This window comes from Octopus sinensis, linkage group LG9 (assembly GCF_006345805.1).
Source record: "Octopus sinensis linkage group LG9, ASM634580v1, whole genome shotgun sequence".
Taxonomy (NCBI): domain Eukaryota; kingdom Metazoa; phylum Mollusca; class Cephalopoda; order Octopoda; family Octopodidae; genus Octopus; species Octopus sinensis.
The window spans coordinates 38,535,023-38,552,238 of NC_043005.1; the positions used below are offsets into that span (position 1 = coordinate 38,535,023).

Genomic DNA, 17,216 nt, shown 5'->3' on the forward strand with positions numbered 1-17,216 from the left:
TGGGCTCGACATGAATCACGACTATAAGATACCCGGTTTTGGTTAAACTGCACCGCAAAATGTGGGAGTAGTTAGGAATCTAAATCGTAGGAGACAGACAGCACACAACCTTACTTTTATATATAAAGATAATCTAAACTAGCTTCGGCAGTAGATATTCTAAGAGTGGAACGATACAGAGAAGAATATCATGGTCCTTGCTCAAGAATGATACGCATGAAGCGTTCCATATTTTTCCAAGGCGGCATGGTGGCAGAATCGTTAGCAGGTCGAGCAAAATACTTAGCGGCATTTTGTCTGTCTTTACGTTCTGAATTTAAATTCACAGAGATCAACTTTGCCGATATTCGCTCGCCGATGATGATGATGTTGTTGACGACGACGATGATGGTGGTATCGTTGTATGGAAGACGTACACGACAAACTGCAATAGTTTATTTATGGAATTATTCCGTTGTTTAAATTCCTTCTCTGTTAAAACTTTTCTTTTTCTATGAAATACAAACATAAACAAATCAAATGCCTGGCAGACTGAATGTTCTGTCACTATAATAAAGCTAAAGAGTGAAGGAGAAGGGAGATAAGAGCAGGAGAGGATCAAAAACCAGTCGCTTCGTGTTTTTATATTTTTATTGAGAAGAAAAAGAAAGACATATTTAATAAGGAGAGGATTTAAAGAACAAACTATTCGATAAATTAACTATTTAACTTTTCGCTTATATCTTCGACGTCCGATCCCTACAATACCCTTTTGTTAATATTTTCTGTCTATGAATATTCTCTCCATATTTTAGTTGCCTTTTTGTAGTTTGATGTAACATAAAAAGGAAAGAAAAAGAACCGTAAATCTGGTTTTGAAAGAAGCCCCGCTTTAAAACTAAACTATAAATGAATGGTTTTAAGACCTTTTTTCTCTTATTTTCCATAAAATAGTTATACTGCCGTAGCACAATAAAAGGAGTATAAAAGCAACGTTTCTCCGTTTTAAACACCTGTCTTTTTTTTTCTAAATTTATTATTCTATCATAGCATTATGAAAATGCATGATACAGCAAGCTTCTCGAATATATTCCTTTTAAAAGAAGACAAAATATTTTTAAGCCCGATTTTCAGATTCTCGCCAAAAATCGTTCAAAATACGTTGTTTTGCTTTTAAGCTTTTCAGTCTCGTGACAATCAACGTATATGAACATACATACATACATACATACATACATACATACATACATACATACATACATACATACACACACACGCAGACGTACACATCGATACATGTGTATGTGTGTGTGCGCGTGCCCGTGTGCGTGTGTGTTTGCGTGTGTGTGCGTGTATGTTTTCTTTTTCTCGTAATTTCGAATTACACTCTGCAGGCCACCTGCTTGGCTGCTTGGTAGCAAAGTCATGATGGAAAGCATGTGGTTTAGTTCATCACACTTTACATTTTAAAAAGGTCTTGCACATTTTTATTGACCCAGATATCGTGATCACTTGTAGCGTATGAATTAAGGTGTTGCATTCGTATTCTGGCAACCTAAGTTCAATCATATTTTGCTCCAGGCGGAATTGGTACGTGTCCTGTTGGTCCAATAATAATAAGTATAAAACTGAAAGTATATCTTGGGTACTGGAAATGCAAACTCCTTATCAATGACTCAGAGATGTTATCTTTCTTCTTTATTTTTCTGACTATACTGGTGTTTAAAGGGCAGTTGGTTTTCACAACAGAGAATATTTTTTCTCTTCTAACTAATGTTAGGAAAATATGCCTGCATGTGTTTATGTATGTATGTATTTATGCGTACATGTATGTTTGTATGTATATATGTATGTATGCATGTATGTATGTATGCATGTATATATGTATGTATGCATGTATGTATGTATTTATGTATGTATTTATGTATGTATTATGTATGTATATATGTATGTATGTATGTATGTGTGTATGTATGTATGTATGAGGAACAGAACCCGTATGTAATAAGGTACGTTGAAGTATATAATAACGTATTTCGAATTCATTTGAATGTATTAAGATATTTTTGAATAATTTTACTAGAATACAAAAAGAACTTTAATTTAGCGTCTTTCGTCTCCCCTTGGCGTACCTCTTCTAATTTAATAAAGGCGCTCTAAAACTTTTGTAATACTTTGTATTACGATAGAATAGGCTTACGTGTACTTCTCATGCTGACATACATACATACATACATACATACATACATACATACATACATACATACATACATACATACAGACAGACAGACAGATATATTTACTTTGTAAACATGCTTCGGAAAACCCTTAGTGGGTGTAGACGATCAAATCTACTTGTACTTATTACATCATTTTCCCCCTGCCGAACCACTCAGTAACGGCTCAACTTGATCACAAAGACGCACACGCACACTTATATTCACACATACATACATACATACATACATACATACATACATACATACATACATACATACATACATACATATTTACATACACGCATACATACATATGAGTGTGTGTGTACACATACATGTATACGAATGCATGATGTATATAAGTATGCATATAATTTTGAAATTGTATAGACTTGACTACAAACGGGTGAAGCTGCATACAACACCATATATGGTTCATTGCTAAACCTCAAAATTATTTCAGTACAAAGTGAAATTTTTGTAGATCTATTGATGTAAAATTTCTCATCTAAATATAATTATTTCTCTCGTCTGCTGTAAGACTATTCCCTCTCATTCATATATATATACTTTCTCTCTCACTCTCTCTCTCTCCCATTATATATACAGATATATTCTGATGAGTGTTCGTGTATGTAAGTATATATTTGTATATATATATGCAGACACACACCCGTGCAGACATGCGTGCATACTCACATATACTGTATGTGTATATTTCTGAATAAATACGTGTATACACATGTACAGTCATATTAGAGATAGAGACTTCTCTATCTCTAATACTTTCCCCTCTTCTCTCTCTCTCCCCCCTCTCTCTCTCTCTCTCTCTCTCGCTTGCTCTCTTTCTCTGTGTATAACACACAGAAAGACATTGATATATTCCTTTTATATATATATACACACACACACATGTATAGATACATACATTCATATATATATATATATATATATATATATATATATATATGTGTAGAGAGAGAGAGAGAGAGAGAGAGAGAGTGAGAGAGAGAGGGTAGGAAAGCGGGAGTAGGGAGAGTGAGAAGGTACGTCAGTGAGGGAGAGTGTGGTAAGAGTGAGAAAGAGGTTAGGAGAGAGAATATTTTTGTATAATTTTTCTAACTTTATACACCTATGTATTCATTAGTGCTATGTACAAAGCGGAAATTCACATTCACAAACCTACATACGCACATACACACACACGCTTATATGTATATACGTATGTATTGAATTTCTTTACAGCAGTCACAAGGTCAATTCTTCCTATTGGTAGGTTATACAGTCAATTGAATAGAACCCGGTGTATTATTAGCACTTACATTATCGATTACAAAGTGATGAAAGACAATGTTGATCGGAGCTAAATTTGAATTCAAAAGAGTTTGTTTCGAACATGTCGCAGCGTATTATATGAGCCGTTATGCTGTTCTAACCTACATACCCCGTGCTTATATGTTTACGTTTTTTCGACAGTATGATGGAAATGAAACTTTTGCAGTTGAACGGAGGCGGGAGTGGAATGATAGTAAAGAACCCAGCATCTTTTTTTTCTTAAAATGTATTCGTATCAGTATCATATAAAAATCTCCTCATAGGCACAAGCATGACTGCGTGGTAAGATGTTTTGCTTTCCAATCACATGGTTCTGGGTTCAGTCCCACTGTGTAACATCTTGACCGAGTGTCTTGTCCTTTAGGCTCGGGTCGAACAAAGCCTCGAGAGTGAGTTTGATATTCAGAAACTGAAAGAAACCCGTCGTTTATAATGTGTGTGTGTTTGTGTTTCTCCCCCACCGTCGCTTGACGACCGGTGTTGGTGTGTTTATGTCCCCATAAATTGGTGGTTCAGCAAGAGACAGATTAAGTACCAGGCTAGAGCGTCGGGCCCGCAATCATGAAGTAGTAAGTTTGATTCCCAGACCGGGCTCTGTAGGTGTGTGTGTGTGTGCTGTGTTCTTGATCAAGACACTTTATTTTACGTTACTCCAGTTCACTTAGCTGTAGAAATGTGTTGCGACGTCACTGGTGCCAAGCTGTATCGGCCTTTGCCTTTCTCTTGGATAGCATCGGTAGCATGGAGAGGGGATGCTGGTATGGTCGACTGTTGGTATTCTATAAACAACTTTACCCGGACTTATGCTTGAGAGGAGAAACTTGTAGGTGCAATCCCATGATCATTTACTTTACTTAATCGGGTCGATAAGTTCGATTAAAATTCCTTAAGGCAGTGAATCAGCGTGGCTGCAGTCTATGGAGAGAAACAAGTACAAGATATGTGCATATCCGTATATATACATTACTGTATGCAGCCACAGACAGACACACGTACACGCAACTTCTTTCACACGCATGACTTGACAGTGAGTCAATTATGCATATACGCACTTCCCACAACTTCAAAATTTCTGCGAGTATCATCATCCGCTGTCATTAAGTGTATGTGTATATTTCTGAATAAATACGTGTATACTCATGTACAGTCATATTGTTATAGAGACTTCTCTATCCCTAATACTTTTCACCTCTTCTCTCTCTCTCTCTCTCTCTCTCTCTCTCTCTCTCTCCCTCTCTCTCTCTCTGTAACACACAAAGAAAGAAAGACATTGATAGATTCCTTTTACACACACACACACATGTATAGATGCATACATGTATATACATATATATATATATATATATATATAGAGAGAGAGAGAGAGAGAGAGGTGGGTAGGAAAGAGTAGGTAGGGAGAGAGAGAGGTACGTCAGTGAGGGAGAGTGTGGTAAGAGTGAAAAAGAGGTTAGGAGAGGGGCTACCACAAATTCACTCACAAGGCTATAGTTGCTGACGCTTACTCAAGGTGCTGCGCAATGCGACAGAACCTGAAACCACGTGTTTGCAAAGCGACCTTCTCAGCCACACAACCATGCCTACCCATGCATATAATATGTAGTCATTAAGGTGGGGAGCTAGTAGAATCTTTAGCTCGCTGAACAAAAATGTTTAGCGCTGTTTCTGATATTACGTTCTGAGTTCAAATTCCGCCGAGGTGGACTTTATCTTTCATCCTTCGATTTCAATAAAATAAGTACCATTTGAGCACTATAATCATTAAATCAGCTTAGTCCCATCCCAGAAATTGCTGGCCTATTGCCAAAATTTGAAACTAATATTGTTATCCACTGTCATTAAAGCGGTGAACTAGCAGAATCTTTTACCCGCCAAACAAAAATGCTTAGCGTTATTTCTGATTTTGCGTTCTGAGTTCAAGTTGTGCCGTGATCAACTTAGCCTTTCAAACTTTCGAGCGCGGTAAAATCAAGTACCATGGTTGGTGTTATCGACAAGCTCCGTCCCTAAAACTTTCAGGCCTTGTACCTTTACTAGAAAGATTTATCATTAAGGTGGTAAACTGGCAGAATCGTTAGAATATCGGACAAAACGCTTATCGGCATTTCTTCCAGCTTAACGTTGTGATTTCAAATTACGTTGCAGTCAGCTTTGCTTTTGATCTTTTGAGAGTCAATGAAATAAGTACTGAGGTCGATGAAATTGACTTCCCTATTCTCTTTAAAAAAGCTGCTGTCTTTATGCCGCAATGAGAAAGGAATATTGCCCGTTCTTTTTGTGGAGACGCTACAGTGTGAAACGATGCACTGCAGTATCAGGCTACGTCGCATAGTACATTTTGAGTTCAAATAACATCTTTGCCTTTGATCCGATAAAATTAAATAGCAGTCGAGTACTATGGTCGATGCGGTCACCTAACCTCCTCCCCTCAAATATTGTCCGGTTGTCAAGTAGTAGTAGTATTAGTAGGAAGAGAAATAGAAATAGAAATACATACACACACATATATATATATACATACATATTAAATATATATGTTATACAGATACCTGTACACCCCACCAACACACACACATATATAAACGTGGGGCTACCACACAGTTTCCATCTAAGAAATTCACTCACAAGACAGTCATTTACTCAAGATGCTGCGCAGTGCGACTGAACCTGAAACCATGTGGTTGCAAAACGACCTTCTCAGCTACACAACCATGCCTACTCATGCATATAATATGCAGGGTCGGGATCAGGGTACGCATCATTCTCGTATAGCCCAACACTGTGTGCTTCTTCTTCAAGTCGCCAGTATATATTCACAATTCCTATTCCTAAAATGAAAGCCCTCCTTTCCAGTTTTGTCCAACAATATCCTTCAGGCATCATCCTCATTGCACCAGCTGGAAACCGCTGTTGAAGAATTATAATTAATTCACTTACAAATAATATATATATATATATATATATAATATATATATATATATATATATATATATATATATAATGATTAGGTTTGATAGTGCAAGCAGGGAAAAGAGCTCAAACCATGAGTGTAATCTCTCTCTCTCTCTCTCTCTCTCTCTCTCTCTCTCTCTCTCTCTCTCTCTATCTATCTATCTATCTATCTATCTATCCATCCATCTACGAGGGACGTTCAATAAGTAATGTCCCTGACCCACTTGCAGTTGTTTGATCTAGCTGAAATTTTGCATGTGCAATTATTTATATCTCAATAGATTAAGTGGCAAATTACAGCTCTGAACTAATTGTGGTTTCTGATTTGCAGGTGTTTGAACTGAGTCAAGTGTGAAATGGAGCCTGTTGAGTGTCGTGCAGCGATCCGGTTTTTGTATTTGAAAGGACGCACACCACAGGAGACTTTTTATGAAATGAAAGTAACTTATGGTGATGATGCCCCATATATTTAAATGTATATATAAATGTATATATGTATATGTATGTATATGTACATATATGTATGTATGGATACTTTGTTGATTGTTTATATGTAGGAAAGCAAGTATGTGGGTTAGCATGATCTCCCCCGCCTCCCTCCCAAACAATTATAAAAATTACGTCTCTATCAACAAATATTCCAGAACTAACCTTATATTTCTTTCTCTCTCCTATTATCCCCTTTTTTTATCTGAAGTCAATTATCTTACATCTCGTTAATCAACACCCCCCCCCCCAACACACACCTAACCCCATCTTTAACACAGAAAATTACTGGAGCTTCTCTTTATGAAATTAAGATAGTTGATTTCAGCCGTAACAGAATTTGATTAACATCTGACCATCGTATTTTTCGCCAAAGGTCAAGTATTCAAATGGAACCAGCAGGAGGGCACTTTCACAAGCCCTTCACATAACACACTTTAAACACTCCACCACCTCCTAACTCCACTCTCGATCAATTATCTTGTTTTTACCATTCACTATTTCCTTTCAGCTCTTGTTCATCAACACTACTCCACTCCCATAATTATTCGCAAACCTCAGTCCCACCCCAGACACACTTAGATCTCTTATATTTAGAATCTTACAGCACAACGCAACCTGAGCTCGGGGTGACAATCGACGAATGCGAGAGTTATCTCCTGAAAAGTTCACGGGGAATCTTTAAAAAATCTCCCCACCGAAGTTAACCAAGAACTTACTAGATCTAAAAACCAAACTGTAAAATTATATTAGAAAATTAAATTGATTAAAACTACCAGTGAAGTCATTCTTTTCCTTTTTCAAATATACCTAACTGTACCAAGGATCTCACACATTTTCCAGTACATATATATATATGTTTATATTCTGCAGATGACGGTGTGGTGTAGGGGTGAATGTGGGTGTGGAGTATGTGGGAGTGGGGTGGGTGAAGTTTGGTATCAATGAAGAGAGAAGGTGGTTAGGAGTGAAGAGAGGAGAGGAGGGGAGTCAGATGAAAAGAGGCGGGGAGTTGAGCGCATGTTCTTCTCCATGGAGAGGGCTGGAGTCCGGATGGCCCCGTGCAAAGACAATCCGAACACAGGTGTTGTAGTGAATGACTGGCAGAGCAGAAATGACACGAGACAGGGGTGTCATTGCAAAGTCTGATGTCTCGGAGGTGCTCTGCGAACCAGTCAGTAAAGAAGTGTCTCGTTTGATCGATTTACAGAGAAGGGCAGAAAGAGCAGGCGATGCAGTAAATGACGTTGCTAGAAGTGCAGGTAAAGGAGTTGGTGATATGATAGGGACGATGATGATGCCAGTGAGGTTGGCGGTGTTGGAGAGGTAGATTTGGCAGAAACGTTAGAACGCCGGGCGAAATGCTTAGCGGTATTTCGTCTGCCGTTACGTTCTGAGTTCAAATTACGCCGAGGTCGACTTTACCTTTCATCCTTTCGGGGTCGATTAAATGAGTACCAGTTACACACTGGGGTCGATAAAATCGACTTAATCCATTTGTCTGTCCCTGTTTGTCCCCTCTGTATTTAGCCCCTTGTGGGTAGTAAAAAAATAGGTGTTGGAGAGGTAGTGCAAGTGCGGCAGGGTGGGTGGGAGCAGGGGAATCAGTCAGAAAGGGAGGTGGGGTTAAGGAAGAAACTGTGGACCGAGAGATCACGCGGGTTGTGGGCTCGTTTGAAAGAGAGGAGTGAGATTTGCAAGATGGAGGGATCGGACTGGAGTCGCCGAAAGGCACGGAGAATGGTACGTTGGAGAGGCAGGGTGGAGAGTGGTAGATGAGGCGAAACGGAAGATGGGCAACGGTGGGGCAGGTGCTATTCCGCCAATCTCCGCCAATCTTACTCTATCTCCGCCTATCTCACTCTCTCCCAGGTGTTTTAAAACCCAGCATTACTAGGAAATCTCCCAAAATGTTATTCCGCATTTTTGAAAATTTTTCACAAAAGTTTTTGAAAATATTCCCAAAATATTTTGGAAAATTTTCCCTAAAAATTTTTGAAAGTTTTCCCTAAAAATTTTTGAAAATATTTCCCAAAATTTTTCGGAAATTTTTCAAAAAATTTTTGAAAATTATCCCCAAAAAGTTTTGCTAAATTTCCCCCAAAATTTTTGTAAATTTTCCTCAAAAATTTTTGAAAAATCTTTGAAAATTTTCCTCAAAAATTTTTGAAAATTTTTCCCAAAAATTTTCGGAAACTTTTCCCAAAATTTTAAAAACTTTTTCCCAAAAATTATTGAAAATTTTCCTCAAAATTCTTTGAAAAAGTTTTGAAAATTTTTCGCCAAAATTTTTGAAAATTCTCCTCAAAAATTTTTGAAATTTTCCTAAAAAATTTTTTTTTAAATTTTGAAAATTTTTCCCCAAAATTTTATAAATTTTCCTCAAAAATTTTTGAAAATTTTTCCCAAAAATTTTTGGAAACTTTTCCCAAATTTTTGAAACTTTTTCCCAAAAATTTTTGAAAATTTTCCTAAAAAATTTTTGAAAATCTTCTGTAAAAATTTATGAAAATTTTCCTGAAAAATTTTTGAAAACGTTCTAAAAATTTTCCTGAAAAATTTTCGCCAAAATTTTAAAAAGTTTTCCTTAAAAATTTTTGAAAACTTTTTGAAAATTTTCCTCTAAAAATTTTTGGAATATTTTTGAAAATTTTTCCCAAAAAGTTTTGAAAATTCCCGGAATTTGCCGGTGATTGCCGGAGATTGCTGGAGATTGCCGGAAATTGCTAGAATTTACATAAATTTGCCGGAGATTGCCGGAATTTTCCGGAATGTACCGGAATTTGTTGGAGATTACCGGAGTTTGCAGGAAATTGCCGGCGTTTGCCGGAATTTGCCGGAGAATACCGGAATTTACAGGAATTTGCCGGAATATGCCGGAGATTACCGGAATTTGCCGGAAGTTGCCGGTGTTTTCCGAAAATTACCGGAGTTTGCCGGAATTTGTCGGAGATTACCGGAATTTACTGGAATTTGCCGGAATTTGCCGGAGATTGCCGGAAATCGGCGGAGTTTTCCGGAGATTACCGGAGTTTGCCGGAATCTACCGGAATTTGCCGGAATTTACTGGAGATTATCGGAGATTGGCAGAGTTTGCCGGAAATTGCCGGAAGTTGCCGTAGATTACCGGAAATTGCTGGAATTTGCCGCATATTACCGGAGACAACCGGAGATAGCCGGAGATTACCGGCGATTATCAAACTACTAAGAAAGAATGTTCTCCAGAGAAAATTCAGCGGTTTTAAATTGATATTAATTAAATTAATATTTAAATGTTAAAATAATCGTTCTCTAATAGGCATTATCAACTGCAGTACATTATTTGCTGCAGAATTTGTTTCCAGAATTTAGCGCGTCAGAACTCAGACATTTGAAATTAACCCCAATGTAATCTGTAGAACTAAGCACGTGTCTGGTTTTATACAGAAAACTGGTGGTTAGTTTTACAAATTATATTGCTTTTGGAACGATCGTACTGATGAATCTACGGACGAAGGATTACGTAAGTAATTTATTCGGTGATAGACGAAATCGGTATACGATTAATTCTTGATTTTTATATGTTCTGGTGTCCGCTGAATTTTTATATGTTCTGGTGTCCGCTGGAGAACATTCTTTCTTTGTAGTTTGATCGTATGTGATCTACTTCTAGCATATGGCTGTCCACCTAGTGGTTTTTAGCCCTAAATACACACACACACACACACATATATATAAATATTATCGCTGTATGCATGTATGTGCCTCACATTGGAACTCGGACCATACCATTACGGATCTAGCTCTGAATCTCCCTGCTATGCTTGTATTTATACATACTTTAGCGGATTTTCAAAAAGTAATTAATCATTGTTTTTCAAACTAATTGGTGATTATGTTTTTACTGCTTTCCTTATCTGCCAATCCTAGCAACAGTGACAGATTGCAATTAACCCATTGAGTCAAAGTACAAACAACAACAATAATAATCACATTAACGACAGCAGCAACAGCAACCACAACAACAGCAACAACATCGACGGCAATAACAGCAACAACTAACCAAAACACTGGCAAGCAATCACCTGAGTTGTTTTCCTTAACAGCCATGCAGTTTCCGTTAGTGCACGAAACATGACTGAAAATGTGTGTAACCGAAGCATATCACATCTCTGTATTCTTTCAAACATGTTCTGAAAATGAAACAAGCCCCAAGTAGTCATAATTAATTATAGAATGCTTTGAAGACAACTTTCTTCAGGTGTTTTTCTATCTTCAAAGAAATAAACAAAGTTATTTCTTACATTTATTTCTTTTACTTCCTTGTTTTTCCTTTATTATTCATCGTTTCTCTCTTTTTATCTTTTAACATTTTCACCTTTCCCTCATCTCACGTTTCTATTTTTATTATTTTAAACACCCTCTCCACTCCACTCCCGTTTCTTTATTCCAAGTAATTTCTCCTCACACTCCTACTCTTTTACTTTGTCTGTCTTATCAGATGGAAATATTTTATTTAAGACATCCCATAAGTGACCCAGACTTTATCATTATCTATTTACAGCAACGCTTCTCGCAAGCTCTGAGTAGCAGTTTTGTTAATTAAAGTGACTCTTGTTTTCTCCTCAAAAGTTGGTCACTAAGCCAATTTTCTGTAAATTTGATTAAGATACATTTATTCATGAGAAGTTATGTGCACTTTTTATTATTATTGAATTCAGCTCTCTATTCATAGAAAAAAAGACAGTTATATTTAACGTTTCTTCCAGGCATGGTTGTCATTGCCAAATTTATCGTGAGAAACCTAGTTTCCCAAAACTATTCATTTAACTCAAGAATCTCTTTCTTTATTACTATCTTGATTAAAATGTAATCGTTACTGAGGCAGCTTTTATCAGCACGTTTGTGTGTGTGTGTGTGTGTGTGTGTGTGTGTGTGTGTGTGTGTGTGTGTGTGTGTGTGTGTGTGTGTGTGTGTATGCGCGTAAATGTGCATGCGTACATGTGTACATGTGTATCTGTACATGCATATAGGTCTGTGTGTGCATGCGTGCTTCAGCAGACTTAGACATCTTATCTGTATAATATTATATCTTCTTTTTACCTCTAGCACGAATCGAGATGTCATACAATGAGGATTCTGATGTTAAGAGAAGCAAATTCAATTTCGAAATCATACTTCAAATTTATTACTCTCTTTATTATATCACTGACATTTAGTCTTGAACGTCATTTATATTTCCTGGCTAAAAAAAAATAGCAGCCCCCACAAAAAAAAACAAAAAAACTGCAGAATCGTAGCAGTTGGATGGATAAGGTGTTAACTCTTTAGATTAAGCAGTTAAGACTACGTGCATTTTTACTAGTGGGAACCTGAATTCTTCGAGCGTACAATTACCTTCGCTTGAAGCGACATTTTCCCTTGTTGCCGGCAGAGGTAATACTTCCCGGAACATCTTTTTCTACTTTAAAGTTATTCCGGCTATTTTGCTCTCCGAGCACCCTTCTTCACAGATGATTACGTTAGGCAGGTAATAATAGAAGCAACTAACTACTTCAATGGACAGTCCACCCATGGGAACCCAAACCCTTGTAATATACTTTAATATTTTATCCTTTACTTGTTCAGTCATAGGGCTGAGGGCATGGTGAGATACCGACTTGAAGGGTTTAGTGGAACTAAGTATGGTACTTATTCTATCGATCTTTTGTTGAACTTCTAAGTTACCGAAGCATAAACAGACCAATGCTGTTTGTCAAGTGGTGAGGAGATAGAAGCAAAGACTCAATCACATACATCCACACAAATGTATATACGACGTGCTTCCACACAGCTTTTATCAACTGAGTCCCCTCAATAAGCATTGGGCGGTGTGGGGCCCCAGTAGATGATGCTTGTCCAAGGAGCCAAGCAGTGGAATTGAACCTGAAACTACGTGGCTGCAAAGCAAACTTTTTAACTGCGCAGCCATGCCTGTGCAGACCACACAGCCATACCTGTGCATACCACACACTTATGTCGAATGCTAGTTGAAAATTCTTAGGCTGCTGTTTCTTGCCGGAAGAAAGATCACGTCAGTATTCTGTAGTCATAATTTTCGTAATAATTGTTGTTGTTTGGTTAGCTGCAGCTCGACCCTGATTGAACAAATTTATAATCAAAGAAACATGCCGTTATTTTCACAAGGCAGTAAGATATAGTTTGAAGTGAATTTGACTGTTATTTCTCGCGGGTCGAGTGAGTAGTTAGGAACATTAATGTAGCATAATATACATTACTAGATTGAGAAAACTGAACAAGTTTGCAGAAAGTCATCCTTATCGTCACCCCTGCACCTCCACCTCATCATCACCATCGTTATCATCATCCTCATGATCATCATCCCAACCGCAATCATTTTTAGGATTACTTCACTTATCTCCGATTCTAAGATTTGTTTATATATATATATAATATTTAGAGGTTCCACACGGATGTATATTGAAATTATGTGTCCCGAAACCGTTATATATTTCCTTTCTATTTTCCATCATAAATTTTCTCAGAATTTCTGTCTTCTCATTTTCTCATTTGTTCAATATATATATATATATATATATATATATATACTAATACACGTTTCAATTGCACTTGGATGTCTGATGAAATGGTCTGGTTATGTAATAATATGATATAGTACATTACTGACCAAATAAACAACCATCGTTTGGAACGTATATAACATGAAGCGAACAATACTTCTTTCCATATACCACTGTATATGTGTATGTGCTGTGTGTATATGTATATGTGTGTATATGAAAGTATACACGTATACATACAAACCCCATGACCTCCAAGGAGTCGAAAATTTAGAATAAAGGCTATACATCTTCATGAATGAGAGAAATCAATCGACAATACTTTATATCTCTGCTTCATAAATAACGCGACTTATCCATAATGTGAATGTAATGCAAACGATCTTTCTTTTGGCATCATAATATAATTAACATTGTACTGTCCAAAGGAAACAGTAGATCTGTATCTTACAAGAAACACTTAGGCTCAGTGAATCTTGAATTTCTATAAAACTCAGTAGAAATCAATTCCCTAAGATGTTTTGAAGCACAACTTACTCGAAGATCTCTCTATCCAACACAATTAATTGAAACTGGAACAATTGATGCTAGTAATATTTCTGATATCTGGCAGAAGGCCTGAAATTTTGAAAAGGAAAAGGCGATTACAATGAATCCAGTGCTCAGTTGGCACTGTCTTGTCGACCGCGAAAGGATGAAATTCTTTGGTATAACTTGAACTCAAAACGTAGAACCGGAAGAAATGCCTGCTCGCTGGTATAAATGCAAGCAATAATGTATCTAAAATGGTAACTTTCACAAATATATAATTCTCAGAGATATAAATTGTCTGTTGAAAGAAAGAATAAACATCACAGATTGTGTAAATAAACAAAGCATGGACAGCAGAATGTCCGACATAAAAGAACACGGCACGAATTCTCGAATAAAATAAATAACTTCTTTGAAAATGAGACAGTAGGAAGATATAACATGGCCGTAGACAACATAAAAAAACGAATGCTAAAGTTGTCTATAAATTCGAGAAAGAATTAGCTTCGGTGGATTACAATATAGTACTATTATTCCAAGGAAATAGATCACTAACTGTAGACAGCAGAAGAGTAAGTTTATTACTGAATGAATAATGCAAAGGTTTTTTCACATGCAAATAAAGGTGCCAAGTGAATTCTTCAACACAACAGTTTTACATCGATTACATTGATATAAGGAAAGAAGATGGAATATTAGCTGAAGTTATTATGAACCGAAAATCAGCAAAATTGAGGGCTTCTTAATATTCTCTTAGTAATACGTAAAAAGGGGTTTTCAAAACCACTTTAGATACCTTTTATAATATTCTGGCAAGTGGTAAGTTCTTTCAAATGCCAAAAGTATAGGTAGAATTGATGCTTAAAATTACAGTCCTACCGTTTTAAATGTACACATTAGCAAAATCATGGAACTAATTAACCGAGAGAAACCGATTACATTCTTCGTGTTAAATGACATGAAGACTGAATCCATATACTTCTGCAGGAACACATATACTCTCGATTGGTCTTGAGCCACAAAGCAGGGAATGAGGAAAAGATCCCCCGCATTAAACCCAACCTAGTATTGGTACCAGGAAGTTACGCAACCGCAGAGCATATACAATTTAACCATTTTTTGTCGTACATTCTTTTTGCTCAAAATTTGGAGTTATTGCTCTTTTGAAGAAGAGTCGACCACATCTGGAAATTACAAACAAAAACTTCAGATTGAAGATTAAATGAATATTAAATGAAATCGTAACGTTTTAATCGTACAAAAATGGAAGCAAAATGTGAGATCAGATGACATCAGAATAAAGGAGTAACATAAAAAATCTACATTGTCAAAACTTCTTTTCAAACACCAGATCAGAAATATTCGGCAAATGCAAACAGTTTGAAAGGCGTTTATTACAGAATAGAAAAACGCCAACTTCAAAAAAGGAAAACCACACAATTGCACGGATATTGGAAATTGGTGCATATTAGATTTTCTTCTCTTTACTAGGTAACCTCTATACTCTTCCACTTTTCCACTTTCATTTGTTTAATTTTTCCGCAAATATAAACCTTCATCTTTTATGGCTACTTTGTTGTTGCCCATTTGATTATAAATCAGTACTCTTCATTTCTAAATATCATACTTGTTTTTCTAATTTTTCAAATATAAATATATTTATGTTCTTCAAAATCTAAAAAATTAAAAACTGTTATTGTTCCACCGCTTTCATTCAAGAGGGCTACGTAAGTAGTTTTCCTCTGTCCATTAGTTATAGCGCAAGAGGATATGTGGTGGACAAGACTGTAAAAATTGAGGAAAGCCATTTTCCTTTCCGAACCATTTCTCATTGAGTTTTTCAACTATCACTTAGAAAAAGAAATAATGATGATGAGAGATGATGTTAAGAATGCACCTCTAGATTGAAACCAATAGCTATGCGAGAAGAGTGCCTTTGGCAAGTAAGAGTACTTGACTGTGTTTGATTCATTCATTGGACCTAGCAGATATGTCATCTTTATGTAACCTGTCATTGCAATGTCCCTTTCATTTGTTGCCCCAGTAACAAACAAGAAAAAATTAGGCAGTGCAGTCGGTAGATGTTCCACTTTAACTACATACGGAGAACTAGTTGTAGGTAAAAATGATGACACTTTTGGGGAAAATGTCGGCGTTTACGAGAACAAACAGGCTAGCCTTTGCGAGAAAATTTTGTGTCAGTGACTACCATGCATAATTCCAGTTATCCTTAGCTTAGCAATGCAACCTTGGAAATTACCGAATTACCGTTTGATGACGCTCTACAGGCACGAAAGTCCAATCACCCAGGACAGTTCAAAATGTGAGCAGAACGAGGAAATAGATTTTCATGCACTCATGCGGTAATGGAACATACTCGCGGAATTATGCCGTAGAATGGATCCAGCTATCAGGCTAGTCCATCGTGAAGATAACCTTACTGCCTCCGTTCGGTAGGGCTGGGTAGATTGTTTTTAGAAGTCTGTTGACTATGACATAAGAGAGCATGTAGTGGACGAGGCTGAAATGGTTGCAGACGTACATCTCCACCTTTGCTCAAGTCCCATCAACCTTAACGATTTCCACTTGGAAAGGAGACTGAGGATAGTAAGGGAGGTGCTCTCTCATCCAGGGAAACTGTCAAAAAGAGGGTGATTGCGATTAAAGTGAAAGGGACTATTCTACGCATGCAACTGTAGATCAGACACGATTAGAAGATGGCACGTGTCTTATGAGGTCGAGTTAATCTTGTATGCACGAGGGGGTACTGAAAAGTTCCTGGCTATAAGGATAACGCATCTTCCCCTTTTTCTCTTCACACGATTCTGGGAAAAACCTGAATGTCCCCTTCAAGAGGCCCGCAACAAACGAACAGTCAACATCACTATAATTATTGTTGTTGTTACTGTCGCCGTTACTACTATACTACTACTACTACTACTACTACTACTACTACTACTACTACCACCACCACTACTACCACTACTACTACTACTACTACTACTATTACTACTACTACAACAACAACAACAACAACAAGTATTACTACTACTACCACCACCACCACCACCACAGGTAGCATTATTATTATTATTATAAGTTAAGGGGGCTAGCTGGCAGAATCGTCAGTACGCCTCGCGAAATACTTAGCGGTATT

General features: G+C 37.0%; 1 protein-coding gene and 1 pseudogene across 2 annotated transcripts in view; one reads left to right on the plus strand and one right to left on the minus strand.

Annotated features, from left to right (window-relative positions):
- LOC118764827 overlaps positions 1-17,216 on the minus strand; it is a 1,200,000-nt gene that overhangs the window by 83,613 nt on the left and 1,099,171 nt on the right. The window lies entirely within an intron of this gene.
- LOC115215975 lies at positions 139-236 on the plus strand (annotated as a pseudogene).